Here is a 17,129-nt window from a genome sequence, read left to right as displayed (position 1 = left end):
TTGAAGATTACTGGAGAAGGGAGTGTAAAGACTAAAGGGAAGGACTAGTAATAATGAAATGATAAGAAGTAAAGATATATGGTAGGGAGTAAAATTATGTTAGTGTCAGGTATTTTGTAAAAGAAAAGAAAAGATAGTCTGGGTTATTACAAGAGCATAACCAGTGATTAGAGAGAAAGATTTTTAGTTTGGTTTTAAATAATGGGAGAGAGGAGAGGGTGGTCAGATCATTTGGTAGTTGATTCCATATTTTACCCACTGTGTTTGAAAATAAAGATTTGCCTGCTAAGTTATTTGAGAAGGAAATGTGTATCAACATTTTGTTGGCAGAGCTCAGATTCTTCAGGTTATTATAAGGTCTTATAAGGTTAGAGAGAATTGGGGTGTTACTAGGTTGGTAGAGGGCTTTGTGGACAATTGTGAGTTGATTAAATTGTAATAGTAGTGGTAATTCAAGCCATCCTAGCTGTTTTAGATTCTGACAGTGATGGGTCCTAAAAGGAGAGTTGGTGGCAAATCTTGCAATATTATTGTATGATCTAGTCATATTGTTAAGATTATGTTTGGAAAGATTTGTATATAAGGGGGAAGCATATAACAGGGTAGAGATTAAGTGAGTTCTGGCTATTGTGGCTCTGGTTGTTGGTGTCAGGAAGGCTTTAATGTGGTAGAGGGATCCAAGTTTTTTATTAGTAGATTTAATTGTAGAATTTATATGATAGTCAAACTTAAGTTGATTGTCAATTGTAATTCCTAGCAGTTTGGTAGTGGGGTCTGGAGAGATAATGGTACCATCTTCAGATGTAAGTGTGAAATGGAGAGGGGGTGATAGGTGAGATGGGTTAAAGAGCAGCAATTTGTTTTTTTTAGGGTTAAGGAGAAGGCAGTGGATAGTGAACCATTTTTCTATAGTAGAGAAGGCTTTTTGTGTGTGAGAATGAAGATCAGTTTGAGATGAGGCAGAGCAAATGATAGTGGAATCATCAGCATATTGGATACAGATAGACTGTGGAATGGAGAGATGAAGGTCATTTATGAAGATGGAAAACAATAGTGGCCCTAAAATAGAGCCTTGTGGGACACCTAGAGAGGTAGGAAGAAGGTCAGAAAGATGGTTTTGCCAGAGAACGGCTTGTTTTCAGTTGTCCAGATAGGATGTGAACCAGTTCATGGTAGGAGGGTCGAAGGAGAGGGACTTCAGTAAGTGGAGGAGAAGTTGATGATTAACCATGTCAAAGGCTTTAGATAGAGCAACAAAGAAAGCAGAGGATAAAATATTATTGTTACGATTATTGTTGATACAGTTAGTAAAGGATAGTAAGGCTGTGGTGGTACTATGAAATGGCTGAAATCCATGTTGACAGTTAGCCAGGAGCTGATGTTGAAGTAGATGGGTAATAAGTTGTTTATGGATACATTTCTCCATAATTTTGGCAAGTGGGGAGAGTAGAGCAATGGGACGGAAGTTAGAGAACTCAGTAGAGTCTCCACCTTTGTGGAGAGGAATAATGTAGGAGATTTTCCAAATTGATGGGATTAGGCCTTCTGTTAAGGATCTATTGATTAATATAGTGACTGGGTAGGCAATGGCTTTGGCTCCTATTTTGAGGTATTCGGCTGGTAGTTGGTCAGCTGAGGGAGTGTTAGGTTTTAGTTTTTGAAGTAGAGAGGAGATATAGGAGGTAGGTATAGGTTCTAGGTGAAAAGAAGGAGGAGTAAAGTTAGGTTTGGGCAGGTTAGATGTATCTGGATTTTGCTGATTAGCTAGATTAAGTATAGTGGTAGTAAAGAAGGAGTTGAAGGCATTGGCTGTTTGAATTGGACAGTCTGGGTTAGAGCCTAATGGGTTGGGTGATTCAACTCTGGGGATAGAAGTGAGTTAATAGTAGACCAGAATTTTTGTGGTTGTTTGAGTGATGTTTGCTGAAGTTGTATATAAAAGTTCTTTTGTCTTGTAGGATAGCTTTTTTTGTAATATTTCTTTGTTGTCTAAAGATTTGGTGATCAGTTGAGTTCTTTGTGGACCACCATTTAGCCCAAGATTTGTTTCTATTTTGGATAAGTTTCCTAGTATGATTTGAGAGCCAAGGGACTGGTTTATTTTTCATTCTTATGGAACGGGTTGGGGCATGTTGGTCTAGGATTGCTAGGAAGGTGCTATTAAAGTAATTAACAGATTCATCTATAGGGAGAGACTTTAGGGGAGACCAGTTACAATGATAAAGTTCGGTTAGAAAGAGTTCTTGGTTAAGGTGTTTTTTGCTACGGATGGTCCTGACTATATAGGGAATATTAAAGCATGTTTTATTTCTGATAATATATATGAGAGAGTGGTCACTAAGGTCATCTGGAAGGGTTCCTATTGAATATTTTTGTTGTGGACAATTTGTAAGAATCCAGTCTAAGATTTTTTTTTTTTAATTATATTTGTTTATTCTGGTAGGAGTGTTTATAGCCTGTGAGAAGCCATAGAGGTTAATATGAGAGGAAGGATTAGTGTTGTTACATAAAGTCCCAGCAATATTAAAGTCTCCTAGTAGAAAGGAAAACATAGTTAGGCAGTGACATTTGTATAGAGTAATAGTTCTTGAGTTAACAGAAATAGGAATGAGACAGAAGCAAAAGGTTAGTAGGATTGAAGATTACTGGAGAAGGGAGTGTAAAGACTAAAGGGAAGGACTAGTAATAATGAAATGATAAGAAGTAAAGATATATGGTAGGGAGTAAAATTATGTTAGTGTCAGGTATTTTGTAAAAGAAAAGAAAAGATAGTTAGTCTGGGTTATTACAAGAGCATAACCAGTGATTAGAGAGAAAGATTTTTAGTTTGGTTTTAAATAATGGGAGAGAGGAGAGGGTGGTCAGATCATTTGGTAGTTGATTCCATATTTTACACACTGTGTTTGAAAATAAAGATTTGCCTGCTAAGTTATTTGAGAAGGAAATGTGTATCAACATTTTGTTGGCAGAGCGCAGATTCTTCAGGTTATTATAAGGTCTTATAAGGTTAGAGAGAATTGGGGTGTTACTAGGTTGGTAGAGGGCTTTGTGGGCAATTGTGAGTTGATTAAATTGTAATAGTAGTGGTAATTCAAGCCATCCTAGCTGTTTTAGATTCTGACAGTGATGGGTCCTAAAAGGAGAGTTGGTGGCAAATCTTGCAATATTATTGTATGATCTAGTCATATTGTTAAGATTATGTTTGGAAAGATTTGTATATAAGGGGGAAGCATATAACAGGGTAGAGATTAAGTGAGTTCTGGCTATTGTGGCTCTGGTTGTTGGTGTCAGGAAGGCTTTAATGCGGTAGAGGGATCCAAGTTTTTTATTAGTAGATTTAATTGTAGAATTTATATGATAGCCAAACTTAAGTTGATTGTCAATTGTAATTCCTAGCAGTTTGGTAGTGGGGTCTGGAGAGATAACGGTACCATCTTCAGATGTAAGTGTGAAATGGAGAGGGGGTGATAGGTGAGATGGGTTAAAGAGCAGCAATTTGTTTTTTTTAGGGTTAAGGAGAAGGCAGTGGATAGTGAACCATTTTTCTATAGTAGAGAAGGCTTTTTGTGTGTGAGAATGAAGATCAGTTTGAGATGAGGCAGAGCAAATGATAGTGGAATCATCAGCATATTGGATACAGATAGACTGTGGAATGGAGAGATGAAGGTCATTTATGAAGATGGAAAACAATAGTGGCCCTAAAATAGAGCCTTGTGGGACACCTAGAGAGGTAGGAAGAAGGTCAGAAAGATGGTTTTGCCAGAGAACGGCTTGTTTTCAGTTGTCCAGATAGGATGTGAACCAGTTCATGGTAGGAGGGTCGAAGGAGAGGGACTTCAGTAAGTGGAGGAGAAGTTGATGATTAACCATGTCAAAGGCTTTAGATAGAGCAACAAAGAAAGCAGAGGATAAAATATTATTGTTACGATTATTGTTGATACAGTTAGTAAAGGATAGTAAGGCTGTGGTGGTACTATGAAATGGCTGAAATCCATGTTGACAGTTAGCCAGGAGCTGATGTTGAAGTAGATGGGTAATAAGTTGTTTATGGATACATTTCTCCATAATTTTGGCAAGTGGGGAGAGTAGAGCAATGGGACGGAAGTTAGAGAACTCAGTAGAGTTTCCACCTTTGTGGAGAGGAATAATGTAGGAGATTTTCCAAATTGATGGGATTAGGCCTTCTGTTAAGGATCTATTGATTAATATAGTGACTGGGTAGGCAATGGCTTTGGCTCCTATTTTGAGGTATTCGGCTGGTAGTTGGTCAGCTGAGGGAGTGTTAGGTTTTAGCTTTTGAAGTAGAGAGGAGATATAGGAGGTAGGTATAGGTTCTAGGTGAAAAGAAGGAGGAGTAAAGTTAGGTTTGGGCAGGTTAGATGTATCTGGATTTTGCTGATTAGCTAGATTAAGTATAGTGGTAGTAAAGAAGGAGTTGAAGGCATTGGCTGTTTGAATTGGACAGTCTGGGTTAGAGCCTAATGGGTTGGGTGATTCAACTCTGGGGATAGAAGTGAGTTAATAGTAGACCAGAATTTTTGTGGTTGTTTGAGTGATGTTTGCTGAAGTTGTATATAAAAGTTCTTTTGTCTTGTAGGATAGCTTTTTGTAATATTTCTTTGTTGTCTAAAGATTTGGTGATCAGTTGAGTTCTTTGTGGACCACCATTTAGCCCAAGATTTGTTTCTATTTTGGATAAGTTTCCTAGTATGATTTGAGAGTCAAGGGGCTGGTTTATTTTTCATTCTTATGGAATGGGTTGGGGCATGTTGGTCTAGGACTGCAAGGAAGGTGCTATTAAAGTAATTAACAGATTCATCTATAGGTAGAGACTTTAGGGGAGACCAGTTACAATGATAAAGTTCAGTTAGAAAGAGTTCTTGGTCAAGGTGCTTTTTGCTAAGGATGGTCCTGACTATATAGGGAATATTAAAGCATGTTTTATTTCTGATAATATATATGAGAGAGTGGTCACTAAGGTCATCTGGAAGGGTTCCTATTGAATATTTTTGTTGTGGACAATTTGTAAGAATCCAGTCTAAGATTTTTTTTTTTAATTATATTTGTTTATTCTGGTAGGAGTGTTTATAGCCTGTGAGAAGCCATAGAGGTTAATATGAGAGGAAGGATTAGTGTTGTTACATAAAGTCCCAGCGATATTAAAGTCTCCTAGTAGAAAGGAAAACATAGTTAGGAAGTGACATTTGTATAGAGTAATAGTTCTTGAGTTAACAGAAATAGGAATGAGACAGAAGCAAAAGGTTAATAGGATTGAAGATTACTGGAGAAGGGAGTGTAAAGACTAAAGGGAAGGACTAGTAATAATGAAATGATAAGAAGTAAAGATATATGGTAGGGAGTAAAATTATGTTAGTGTCAGGTATTTTGTAAAAGAAAAGAAAAGATAGTTAGTCTGGGTTATTACAAGAGCATAACCAGTGATTAGAGAGAAAGATTTTTAGTTTGGTTTTAAATAATGGGAAAGAGGAGAGGGTGGTCAGATCATTTGGTAGTTGATTCCATATTTTACACACTGTGTTTGAAAATAAAGATTTGCCTGCTAAGTTATTTGAGAAGGAAATGTGTATCAACATTTTGTTGGCAGAGCGCAGATTCTTCAGGTTATTATAAGGTCTTATAAGGTTAGAGAGAATTGGGGTGTTACTAGGTTGGTAGAGGGCTTTGTGGGCAATTGTGAGTTGATTAAATTGTAATAGTAGTGGTAATTCAAGCCATCCTAGCTGTTTTAGATTCTGACAGTGATGGGTCCTAAAAGGAGAGTTGGTGGCAAATCTTGCAATATTATTGTATGATCTAGTCATATTGTTAAGATTATGTTTGGAAAGATTTGTATATAAGGGGGAAGCATATAACAGGGTAGAGATTAAGTGAGTTCTGGCTATTGTGGCTCTGGTTGTTGGTGTCAGGAAGGCTTTAATGCGGTAGAGGGATCCAAGTTTTTTATTAGTAGATTTAATTGTAGAATTTATATGATAGTCAAACTTAAGTTGATTGTCAATTGTAATTCCTAGCAGTTTGGTAGTGGGGTCTGGAGAGATAATGGTACCATCTTCAGATGTAAGTGTGAAATGGAGAGGGGGTGATAGGTGAGATGGGTTAAAGAGCAGCAATTTGTTTTTTTTAGGGTTAAGGAGAAGGCAGTGGATAGTGAACCATTTTTCTATAGTAGAGAAGGCTTTTTGTGTGTGAGAATGAAGATCAGTTTGAGATGAGGCAGAGCAAATGATAGTGGAATCATCAGCATATTGGATACAGATAGACTGTGGAATGGAGAGATGAAGGTCATTTATGAAGATGGAAAACAATAGTGGCCCTAAAATAGAGCCTTGTGGGACACCTAGAAAGTAGGAAGAAGGTCAGAAAGATGGGTTTGCCAGAGAACGGCTTGTTTTCAGTTGTCCAGATAGGATGTGAACCAGTTCATGGTAGGAGGGTCGAAGGAGAGGGACTTCAGTAAGTGGAGGAGAAGTTGATGATTAACCATGTCAAAGGCTTTAGATAGAGCAACAAAGAAAGCAGAGGATAAAATATTATTGTTACGATTATTGTTGATACAGTTAGTAAAGGATAGTAAGGCTGTGGTGGTACTATGAAATGGCCGAAATCCATGTTGACAGTTAGCCAGGAGCTGATGTTGAAGTAGATGGGTAATAAGTTGTTTATGGATACATTTCTCCATAATTTTGGCAAGTGGGGAGAGTAGAGCAATGGGACGGAAGTTAGAGAACTCAGTAGAGTTTCCACCTTTGTGGAGAGGAATAATGTAGGAGATTTTCCAAATTGATGGGATTAGGCCTTCTGTTAAGGATCTATTGATTAATATAGTGACTGGGTAGGCAATGGCTTTGGCTCCTATTTTGAGGTATTCGGCTGGTAGTTGGTCAGCTGAGGGAGTGTTAGGTTTTAGTTTTTGAAGTAGAGAGGAGATATAGGAGGTAGGTATAGGTTCTAGGTGAAAAGAAGGAGGAGTAAAGTTAGGTTTGGGCAGGTTAGATGTATCTGGATTTTGCTGATTAGCTAGATTAAGTATAGTGGTAGTAAAGAAGGAGTTGAAGGCATTGGCTGTTTGAATTGGGCAGTCTGGGTTAGAGCCTAATGGGTTGGGTGATTCAACTCTGGGGATAGAAGTGAGTTAATAGTAGACCAGAATTTTTGTGGTTGTTTGAGTGATGTTTGCTGAAGTTGTATATAAAAGTTCTTTTGTCTTGTAGGATAGCTTTTTGTAATATTTCTTTGTTGTCTAAAGATTTGGTGATCAGTTGAGTTCTTTGTGGACCACCATTTAGCCCAAGATTTGTTTCTATTTTGGATAAGTTTCCTAGTATGATTTGAGAGCCAAGGGACTGGTTTATTTTTCATTCTTATGGAACGGGTTGGGGCATGTTGGTCTAGGATTGCTAGGAAGGTGCTATTAAAGTAATTAACAGATTCATCTATAGGGAGAGACTTTAGGGGAGACCAGTTACAATGATAAAGTTCGGTTAGAAAGAGTTCTTGGTTAAGGTGTTTTTTGCTACGGATGGTCCTGACTATATAGGGAATATTAAAGCATGTTTTATTTCTGATAATATATATGAGAGAGTGGTCACTAAGGTCATCTGGAAGGGTTCCTATTGAATATTTTTGTTGTGGACAATTTGTAAGAATCCAGTCTAAGATTTTTTTTTTTAATTTTATTTGTTTATTCTGGTAGGAGTGTTTATAGCCTGTGAGAAGCCATAGATGTTAATATGAGAGGAAGGATTAGTGTTGTTACATAAAGTCCCAGCGATATTAAAGTCTCCTAGTAGAAAGGAAAACATAGTTAGGCAGTGACATTTGTATAGAGTAATAGTTCTTGAGTTAACAGAAATAGGAATGAGACAGAAGCAAAAGGTTAATAGGATTGAAGATTACTGGAGAAGGGAGTGTAAAGACTAAAGGGAAGGACTAGTAATAATGAAATGATAAGAAGTAAAGATATATGGTAGGGAGTAAAATTATGTTAGTGTCAGGTATTTTGTAAAAGAAAAGAAAAGATAGTTAGTCTGGGTTATTACAAGAGCATAACCAGTGATTAGAGAGAAAGATTTTTAGTTTGGTTTTAAATAATGGGAGAGAGGAGAGGGTGGTCAGATCATTTGGTAGTTGATTCCATATTTTACCCACTGTGTTTGAAAATAAAGATTTGCCTGCTAAGTTATTTGAGAAGGAAATGTGTATCAACATTTTGTTGGCAGAGCGCAGATTCTTCAGGTTATTATAAGGTCTTATAAGGTTAGAGAGAAATGGGGTGTTACTAGGTTGGTAGAGGGCTTTGTGGGCAATTGTGAGTTGATTAAATTGTAATAGTAGTGGTAATTCAAGCCATCCTAGCTGTTTTAGATTCTGACAGTGATGGGTCCTAAAAGGAGAGTTGGTGGCAAATCTTGCAATATTATTGTATGATCTAGTCATATTGTTAAGATTATGTTTGGAAAGATTTGTATATAAGGGGGAAGCATATAACAGGGTAGAGATTAAGTGAGTTCTGGCTATTGTGGCTCTGGTTGTTGGTGTCAGGAAGGCTTTAATGCGGTAATGGGATCCAAGTTTTTTATTAGTAGATTTAATTGTAGAATTTATATGATAGTCAAACTTAAGTTGATTGTCAGTAGTAATTCCTAGCAGTTTGGTAGTGGGGTCTGGAGAGATAACGGTACCATCTTCAGATGTGAGTGTGAAATGGAGAGGGGGCGATAGGTGAGATGGGTTGAAGAGCAGCAATTTGTTATTTTTTAGGGTTTAGGAGAAGGCAGTGGATAGTGAACCATTTTTCTATAGTAGAGAAGGCTTTTTGTGTGTGAGAATGAAGATCAGTTTGAGATGAGGCAGAGCAAATGATAGTGGAATCATCAGCATATTGGATACAGATAGACTGTGGAATGGAGAGATGAAGGTCATTTATGAAGATGGAAAACAATAGTGGCCCTAAAATAGAGCCTTGTGGGACACCTAGAGAGGTAGGAAGAAGGTCAGAAAGATGGTTTTGCCAGAGAACGGCTTGTTTTCATTTGTCCAGATAGGATGTGAACCAGTTCATGGTAGGAGGGTCGAAGGAGAGGGACTTCAGTAAGTGGAGGAGAAGTTGATGATTAACCATGTCAAAGGCTTTAGATAGAGCAACAAAGAAAGCAGAGGATAAAATATTATTGTTACGATTATTGTTGATACAGTTAGTAAAGGATAGTAAGGCTGTGGTGGTACTATGAAATGGCCGAAATCCATGTTGACAGTTAGCCAGGAGCTGATGTTGAAGTAGATGGGTAATAAGTTGTTTATGGATACATTTCTCCATAATTTTGGCAAGTCGGGAGAGTAGAGCAATGGGACGGAAGTTAGAGAACTCAGTAGAGTCTCCACCTTTGTGGAGAGGAATAATGTAGGAGATTTTCCAAATTGATGGGATTAGGCCTTCTGTTAAGGATCTATTGATTAATATAGTGACTGGGTAGGCAATGGCTTTGGCTCCTATTTTGAGGTATTCGGCTGGTAGTTGGTCAGCTGAGGGAGTGTTAGGTTTTAGCTTTTGAAGTAGAGAGGAGATATAGGAGGTAGGTATAGGTTCTAGGTGAAAAGAAGGAGGAGTAAAGTTAGGTTTGGGCAGGTTAGATGTATCTGGATTTTGCTGATTAGCTAGATTAAGTATAGTGGTAGTAAAGAAGGAGTTGAAGGCATTGGCTGTTTGAATTGGGCAGTCTGGGTTAGAGCCTAATGGGTTGGGTGATTCAACTCTGGGGATAGAAGTGAGTTAATAGTAGACCAGAATTTTTGTGGTTGTTTGAGTGATGTTTGCTGAAGTTGTATATAAAAGTTCTTTTTGTCTTGTAGGATAGCTTTTTTTGTAATATTTCTTTGTTGTCTAAAGATTTGGTGATCAGTTGAGTTCTTTGTGGACCACCATTTAGCCCAAGATTTGTTTCTATTTTGGATAAGTTTCCTAGTATGATTTGAGAGCCAAGGGACTGGTTTATTTTTCATTCTTATGGAACGGGTTGGGGCATGTTGGTCTAGGATTGCTAGGAAGGTGCTATTAAAGTAATTAACAGATTCATCTATAGGGAGAGACTTTAGGGGAGACCAGTTACAATGATAAAGTTCGGTTAGAAAGAGTTCTTGGTTAAGGTGTTTTTTGCTACGGATGGTCCTGACTATATAGGGAATATTAAAGCATGTTTTATTTCTGATAATATATATGAGAGAGTGGTCACTAAGGTCATCTGGAAGGGTTCCTATTGAATATTTTTGTTGTGGACAATTTGTAAGAATCCAGTCTAAGATTGTTTTTTTTAATTATATTTGTTTATTCTGGTAGGAGTGTTTATAGCCTGTGAGAAGCCATAGAGGTTAATATGAGAGGAAGGATTAGTGTTGTTACATAAAGTCCCAGCGATATTAAAGTCTCCTAGTAGAAAGGAAAACATAGTTAGGCAGTGACATTTGTATAGAGTAATAGTTCTTGAGTTAACAGAAATAGGAATGAGACAGAAGCAAAAGGTTAATAGGATTGAAGATTACTGGAGAAGGGAGTGTAAAGACTAAAGGGAAGGACTAGTAATAATGAAATGATAAGAAGTAAAGATATATGGTAGGGAGTAAAATTATGTTAGTGTCAGGTATTTTGTAAAAGAAAAGAAAAGATAGTTAGTCTGGGTTATTACAAGAGCATAACCAGTGATTAGAGAGAAAGATTTTTAGTTTGGTTTTAAATAATGGGAGAGAGGAGAGGGTGGTCAGATCATTTGGTAGTTGATTCCATATTTTACCCACTGTGTTTGAAAATAAAGATTTGCCTGCTAAGTTATTTGAGAAGGAAATGTGTATCAACATTTTGTTGGCAGAGCGCAGATTCTTCAGGTTATTATAAGGTCTTATAAGGTTAGAGAGAATCGGGGTGTTACTAGGTTGGTAGAGGGCTTTGTGGGCAATTGTGAGTTGATTAAATTGTAATAGTAGTGGTAATTCAAGCCATCCTAGCTGTATTAGATTCTGACAGTGATGGGTCCTAAAAGGGGAGTTGGTGGCAAATCTTGCAATATTATTGTATGATCTAGTCATATTGTTAAGATTATGTTTGGAAAGATTTGTATATAAGGGGGAAGCATATAACAGGGTAGAGATTAAGTGAGTTCTGGCTATTGTGGCTCTGGTTGTTGGTGTCAGGAAGGCTTTAATGTGGTAGAGGGATCCAAGTTTTTTATTAGTAGATTTAATTGTAGAATTTATATGATAGTCAAACTTAAGTTGATTGTCAATTGTAATTCCTAGCAGTTTGGTAGTGGGGTCTGGAGAGATAACGGTACCATCTTCAGATGTAAGTGTGAAATGGAGAGGGGGTGATAGGTGAGATGGGTTAAAGAGCAGCAATTTGTCTTTTTTTAGGGTTAAGGAGAAGACAGTGGATAGTGAACCATTTTTCTATAGTAGAGAAGGCTTTTTGTGTGTGAGAATGAAGATCAGTTTGAGATGAGGCAGAGCAAATGATAGTGGAGTCATCAGCATATTGGATACAGATAGACTGCGGAATGGAGAGATGAAGGTCATTTATGAAGATGGAAAACAATAGTGGCCCTAAAATAGAGCCTTGTGGGACACCTAGAAAGTAGGAAGAAGGTCAGAAAGATGGGTTTGCCAGAGAACGGCTTGTTTTCAGTTGTCCAGATAGGATGTGAACCAGTTCATGGTAGGAGGGTCGAAGGAGAGGGACTTCAGTAAGTGGAGGAGAAGTTGATGATTAACCATGTCAAAGGCTTTAGATAGAGCAACAAAGAAAGCAGAGGATAAAATATTATTGTTACGATTATTGTTGATACAGTTAGTAAAGGATAGTAAGGCTGTGGTGGTACTATGAAATGGCCGAAATCCATGTTGACAGTTAGCCAGGAGCTGATGTTGAAGTAGATGGGTAATAAGTTGTTTATGGATACATTTCTCCATAATTTTGGCAAGTGGGGAGAGTAGAGCAATGGGACGGAAGTTAGAGAACTCAGTAGAGTCTCCACCTTTGTGGAGAGGAATAATGTAGGAGATTTTCCAAATTGATGGGATTAGGCCTTCTGTTAAAGATCTATTGATTAATATAGTGACTGGGTAGGCAATGACTCTGGCTCCTATTTTGAGGTATTCGGCTGGTAGTTGGTCAGCTGAGGGAGTGTTAGGTTTTAGTTTTTGAAGTAGAGAGGAGATATAGGAGGTAGGTATAGGTTCTAGGTGAAAAGAAGGAGGAGTAAAGTTAGGTTTGGGCAGGTTAGATGTATCTGGATTTTGCTGATTAGCTAGATTAAGTATAGTGGTAGTAAAGAAGGAGTTGAAGGCATTGGCTGTTTGAATTGGACAGTCTGGGTTAGAGCCTAATGGGTTGGGTGATTCAACTCTGGGGATAGAAGTGAGTTAATAGTAGACCAGAATTTTTGTGGTTGTTTGAGTGATGTTTGCTGAAGTTGTATATAAAAGTTCTTTTTGTCTTGTAGGATAGCTTTTTTTGTAATATTTCTTTGTTGTCTAAAGATTTGGTGATCAGTTGAGTTCTTTGTGGACCACCATTTAGCCCAAGATTTGTTTCTATTTTGGATAAGTTTCCTAGTATGATTTGAGAGCCAAGGGACTGGTTTATTTTTCATTCTTATGGAACGGGTTGGGGCATGTTGGTCTAGGATTGCTAGGAAGGTACTATTAAAGTAATTAACAGATTCATCTATAGGGAGAGACTTTAGGGGAGACCAGTTACAATGATAAAGTTTGGTTAGAAAGAGTTCTTGGTTAAGGTGTTTTTTGCTACGGATGGTCCTGACTATATAGGGAATATTAAAGCATGTTTTATTTCTGATAATATATATGAGAGAGTGGTCACTAAGGTCATCTGGAAGGGTTCCTATTGAATATTTTTGTTGTGGACAATTTGTAAGAATCCAGTCTAAGATTTTTTTTTTTAATTATATTTGTTTATTCTGGTAGGAGTGTTTATAGCCTGTGAGAAGCCATAGAGGTTAATATGAGAGGAAGGATTAGTGTTGTTACATAAAGTCCCAGCGATATTAAAGTCTCCTAGTAGAATTGTCTCTTGTGGGAAATTAGTTGAAAGCCAGTTCAGGAGGTCTTCTAATGTAGTCAGATGTTTTCCTGGGGGAAGGTAGGAGCAGATGATGTAAACTGATTTATGGGAATTAAGTATTAGTTTGGTAATAATTATTTCAATGATGCCATCACAGGGCAGATTATAGTTCATTTTGTTGATTTTCAGTCCTGATTTATATATAATTGCAACCCCTCCACCTTTTTTATTTAAACGATCTTGTCTAATGATGCTGTAACCTGGGGGGATAATTTCGGTGTCTTTTATTGAAGGTTTAAGCCATGTTTCGGTTAAACAGAGAATATCAAATTGTTGGACATCCAAGAGGGCATGAATATGTGGTATTTTGTTACATATGCTACGTATGTTGAGATGGGCTATTGAGAGTGATTTGGAGGGATTTGTTGTTGGTAGTGGGACCTTATGGTTAAGATTGTAGTTTATGGGGTTTGGTGTAGGGCTTGGGCCAGGGTTGAGGTGGATGTCTCCATCTTTTAATGAGGGGAGAAATCTGAATTTGTAGTCTTGTGAAGGTTTGAGATATTGCTATAGTGATTTTTTATTGCATAAAAAGGAGTATTTAATATGATTTAGTCGATGATATTTAGCTTGAAAGAAACTAGGTATAATAGTGGCATTTGGGAAGGTTAGAGATAGAGCAGGAAAAGGTATTATTGTTTGTTAGGAAGGGATGGTAACAGGTGATAGGAGAGGTTGTTCATATGAGGTTAAGAGGTAAGCTGTGTTGAGAGTGATCAAGAGTAAGAGGGCAAGAAAACATAGGTGTTTGTGAGGCATGGTAGAGAAAAGTATAGTATATGTGTTAGGAGAAGTATAGGTATTAGCTAAGATAGAGAAGGTGGGATGGGAGAGGATTAGAAAATAAGGGAAGGTAATGTATATATATGGGGTGTGGCTAGGAGTGAGTCAGTGAGTGGATGATTGGTAGAGGGGTGTGGCTAAGTGGATATATGTTTAGATGTACTAGGGACGGGTGGGATTTGGGGGCAGGGTAGGGGAGTGGAGTGAGCCCGCAGGGCGAACGGAGCGGGATACACAAAGTGTACCGTAGAGGATGGAAAAACTATCAGTGAATGCTGACTGTCACAAGGTAAGTGGAGGTAGCCTAGGAGTAGTGGATAAGGATGAACTTAGAAAAGGAAGAAAGGGATGGGAATTAGAAGGGAGAAATAGGGGCAAGTAAGTAGAAGTAGATACTAGTGAATTAGATACTGGTGGGGAAAGGGTGACCTCTAGTGGACAAAAGCAGAGTTGCACTAAAATTCACCAGGGCTCCAGGGGTGTAAGCTAGACTAATGGGAGAATGAGCACAAGCTAAGTAGGGATCTAGGTAAGGGAGGGAAAGGAGATAAAGGAGTAAGGGGGTTTGCTGCTGGCAAGCTTGACTGGGAGCAAACAGAACACCTAGCAAGGTTAGCTGGCTATATAATTACAAGACCATGTCATAGGGTTAGCTGGCTATATAATTACAAGACCATGTCATAAGTAAACATACTTTCTTGGTTTCTTGAGATAGAGGCTTGCAGGAGATGGCAGGGTTTTAAAAATTTCCCAGAGTAATAGGCAGAGAATGCAGTAGAAGAGTTAGTTGTGGGATTCCACCCAGGCGAAAAACTCAGGGTAAGTCCGGGTGAAAGCTGACAAGCAGGAGGAAAAATGAGAAAAAAGTTATGTTAAAGTAATAGAAAAACACTATGTTCCTAGAGCAGTACAGATAAACAGGTTATTTTAGTACTTAAACTTACAATATATCACATTAAGTAATAGTTACAGTCAGGCAAGGTCAATCATTTTCATTAGGACAGAACATGCGTTTAGGCTAAGCACATAGAGCAGATTAGCAGAGTTAAGTGGCTAAGGCCAACTATGTAGCATACACATCCACAGTGGGGAGCGCTACCAGTAATTCAAGTAGTAAGGGTTTCAGCTTAAAGTGGTCTAGGCAATCATAGAAGTGAGCGTTTACACCATTAGGGGTATAGCTTGTATAAACGACAAGTGTGGGTATCCTTTTATTGACTAAATTAAGGCCAAGTCTGATCGTGTAAGGACACTCCAATTACACGCAGGTCAAGTAAATGGCGGGTAAAGAACCACGTGTTAAACAGTAATAAATCTGGAATTACAGGTTAGACCCCCTAGCAGGAGTAAATCCGTAGTCCAGAACCATACAGTTAATTAAATAATTATGCCAAAGGTAGGACCAAGTAAGTAAACTTGCCTTGCGTTAGTCGCGATTACAGCACAAGCACAGACACAGCAGAGTGCACAAATACAAACTCAGAAAAAGCAGATATCGTCATAAACACAGGCAGTTACCTACATTTAGTTAACATAATATTCTAGCAAAAAACTGTCACACTATAGCTGCAGTAGGCATTAAAAAAAAACAGTAGGTAGTACACAGACATTAAGCTATATCTAAATACGCAACCTTATCAGCTTGCACTAATCATTTAGTATCACAAACATAAGAGAAACAGTAGGTAGTACGCTAGCATTAAGTCGAATCCACTGCAAAACCTGTTCAGCTTGCACAGTCACTGTGCGCGTACAATTAAACATGAGTCGGTGAATGCTGCTTCAGATAAAAAGTACGTTCATAGACGTGCATACAATAGATAGCATTAAAATAACTTCAGTTCAATAAAAACGTGATAGCGTTTACCAGGATATCAACATAACGTGATTACCTGGATTAGTCTAATCCATTCACCTCTACAGGCAAACAATCGCTAAACAGTAAATGTACACAGCAGGTAATAACTTACTGTAGATGTTAGCGCACAGCCAAGGACGCTCAGCAGCAGAAAGATGGGCCGATTTAAAAATGGCGCCCTGAGGTTAGGAGGGACTTTTAAAAATTTCCAAAGGAAGTTCCTGGGAGGGGGAGGAGCTGGGATAGGAATAGTCAGATACAGACCGGAAGGGGTGTTTACAGGTAGATAGAGTGAAGAAATACTAAATACTAGTAGATGTAGGAATAAGGTAGTTAGATAGTTGCTGTAGTGAAATAGGGGGATATGAGGTTGATGGTGGGAGGTAGACAATATGGGATGCTTATGAAGAGAAAGAGATAGGTGGAAGGAGAGGAGGACAGGTAACACAAAGTGGAAGTAGGGAGAAACCAGGTCTGAACAGTGTAATTGACTATAGATTATTACATTTATGTAAACCTGGATTGAGGTGAGAAGAGGAGAGAGAGCTAGGAGGTACAGTAAAGGTAAGGGAAGCAGAGGACAAAGTGTACCGTAGAGGATGGAAAAACTATCAGTGAATGCTGACTGTCACAAGGTAAGTGGAGGTAGCCTAGGAGAAGTGGATAAGGATGGACTTAGAAAAGGAAGAAAGGGATGGGAATTAGAAGGGAGAAATAGGGGCAAGTAAGTAGAAGTAGATACTAGTGAATTAGATACTGGTGGGGAAAGGGTGACCTCTAGTGGACAAAAGCAGAGTTGCACTAAAATTCACCAGGGCTCCAGGGGTGTAAGCTAGACTAATGGGAGAATGAGCACAAGCTAAGTAGGGGTCTAGGTAAGGGAGGGAAAGGAGATAAAGGAGTAAGGGGGTTTGCTGCTGGCAAGCTTGACTGGGAGCAAACAGAACACCTAGCAAGGTTAGCTGGCTATATAATTACAAGACCATGTCATAGGGTTAGCTGGCTATATAATTACAAGACCATGTCATAAGTAAACATACTTTCTTGGTTTCTTGAGATAGAGGCTTGCAGGAGATGGCAGGGTTTTAAAAATTTCCCAGAGTAATAGGCAGAGAATGCAGTAGAAGAGTTAGTTGTGGGATTCCACCCAGGCGAAAACCTCAGGGTAAGTCCGGGTGAAAGTTTCTTGGTTTCTTGAGATAGAGGCTTGCAGGAGATGGCAGGGTTTTAAAAATTTCCCAGAGTAATAGGCAGAGAATGCAGTAGAAGAGTTAGTTGTGGGATTCCACCCAGGCGAAAAACTCAGGGTAAGTCCGGGTGAAAGTGTAGATGTTAGCG

The sequence above is a fragment of the Protopterus annectens genome, chromosome 1.part1 (assembly GCF_019279795.1).
Source record: "Protopterus annectens isolate FY-2018-M chromosome 1.part1, PAN1.0, whole genome shotgun sequence".
Taxonomy (NCBI): Eukaryota; Metazoa; Chordata; order Ceratodontiformes; family Protopteridae; genus Protopterus; species Protopterus annectens.
The sequence above is the reverse complement of the archived record's forward strand: the minus strand, read 5'-3'. Positions refer to the sequence as shown.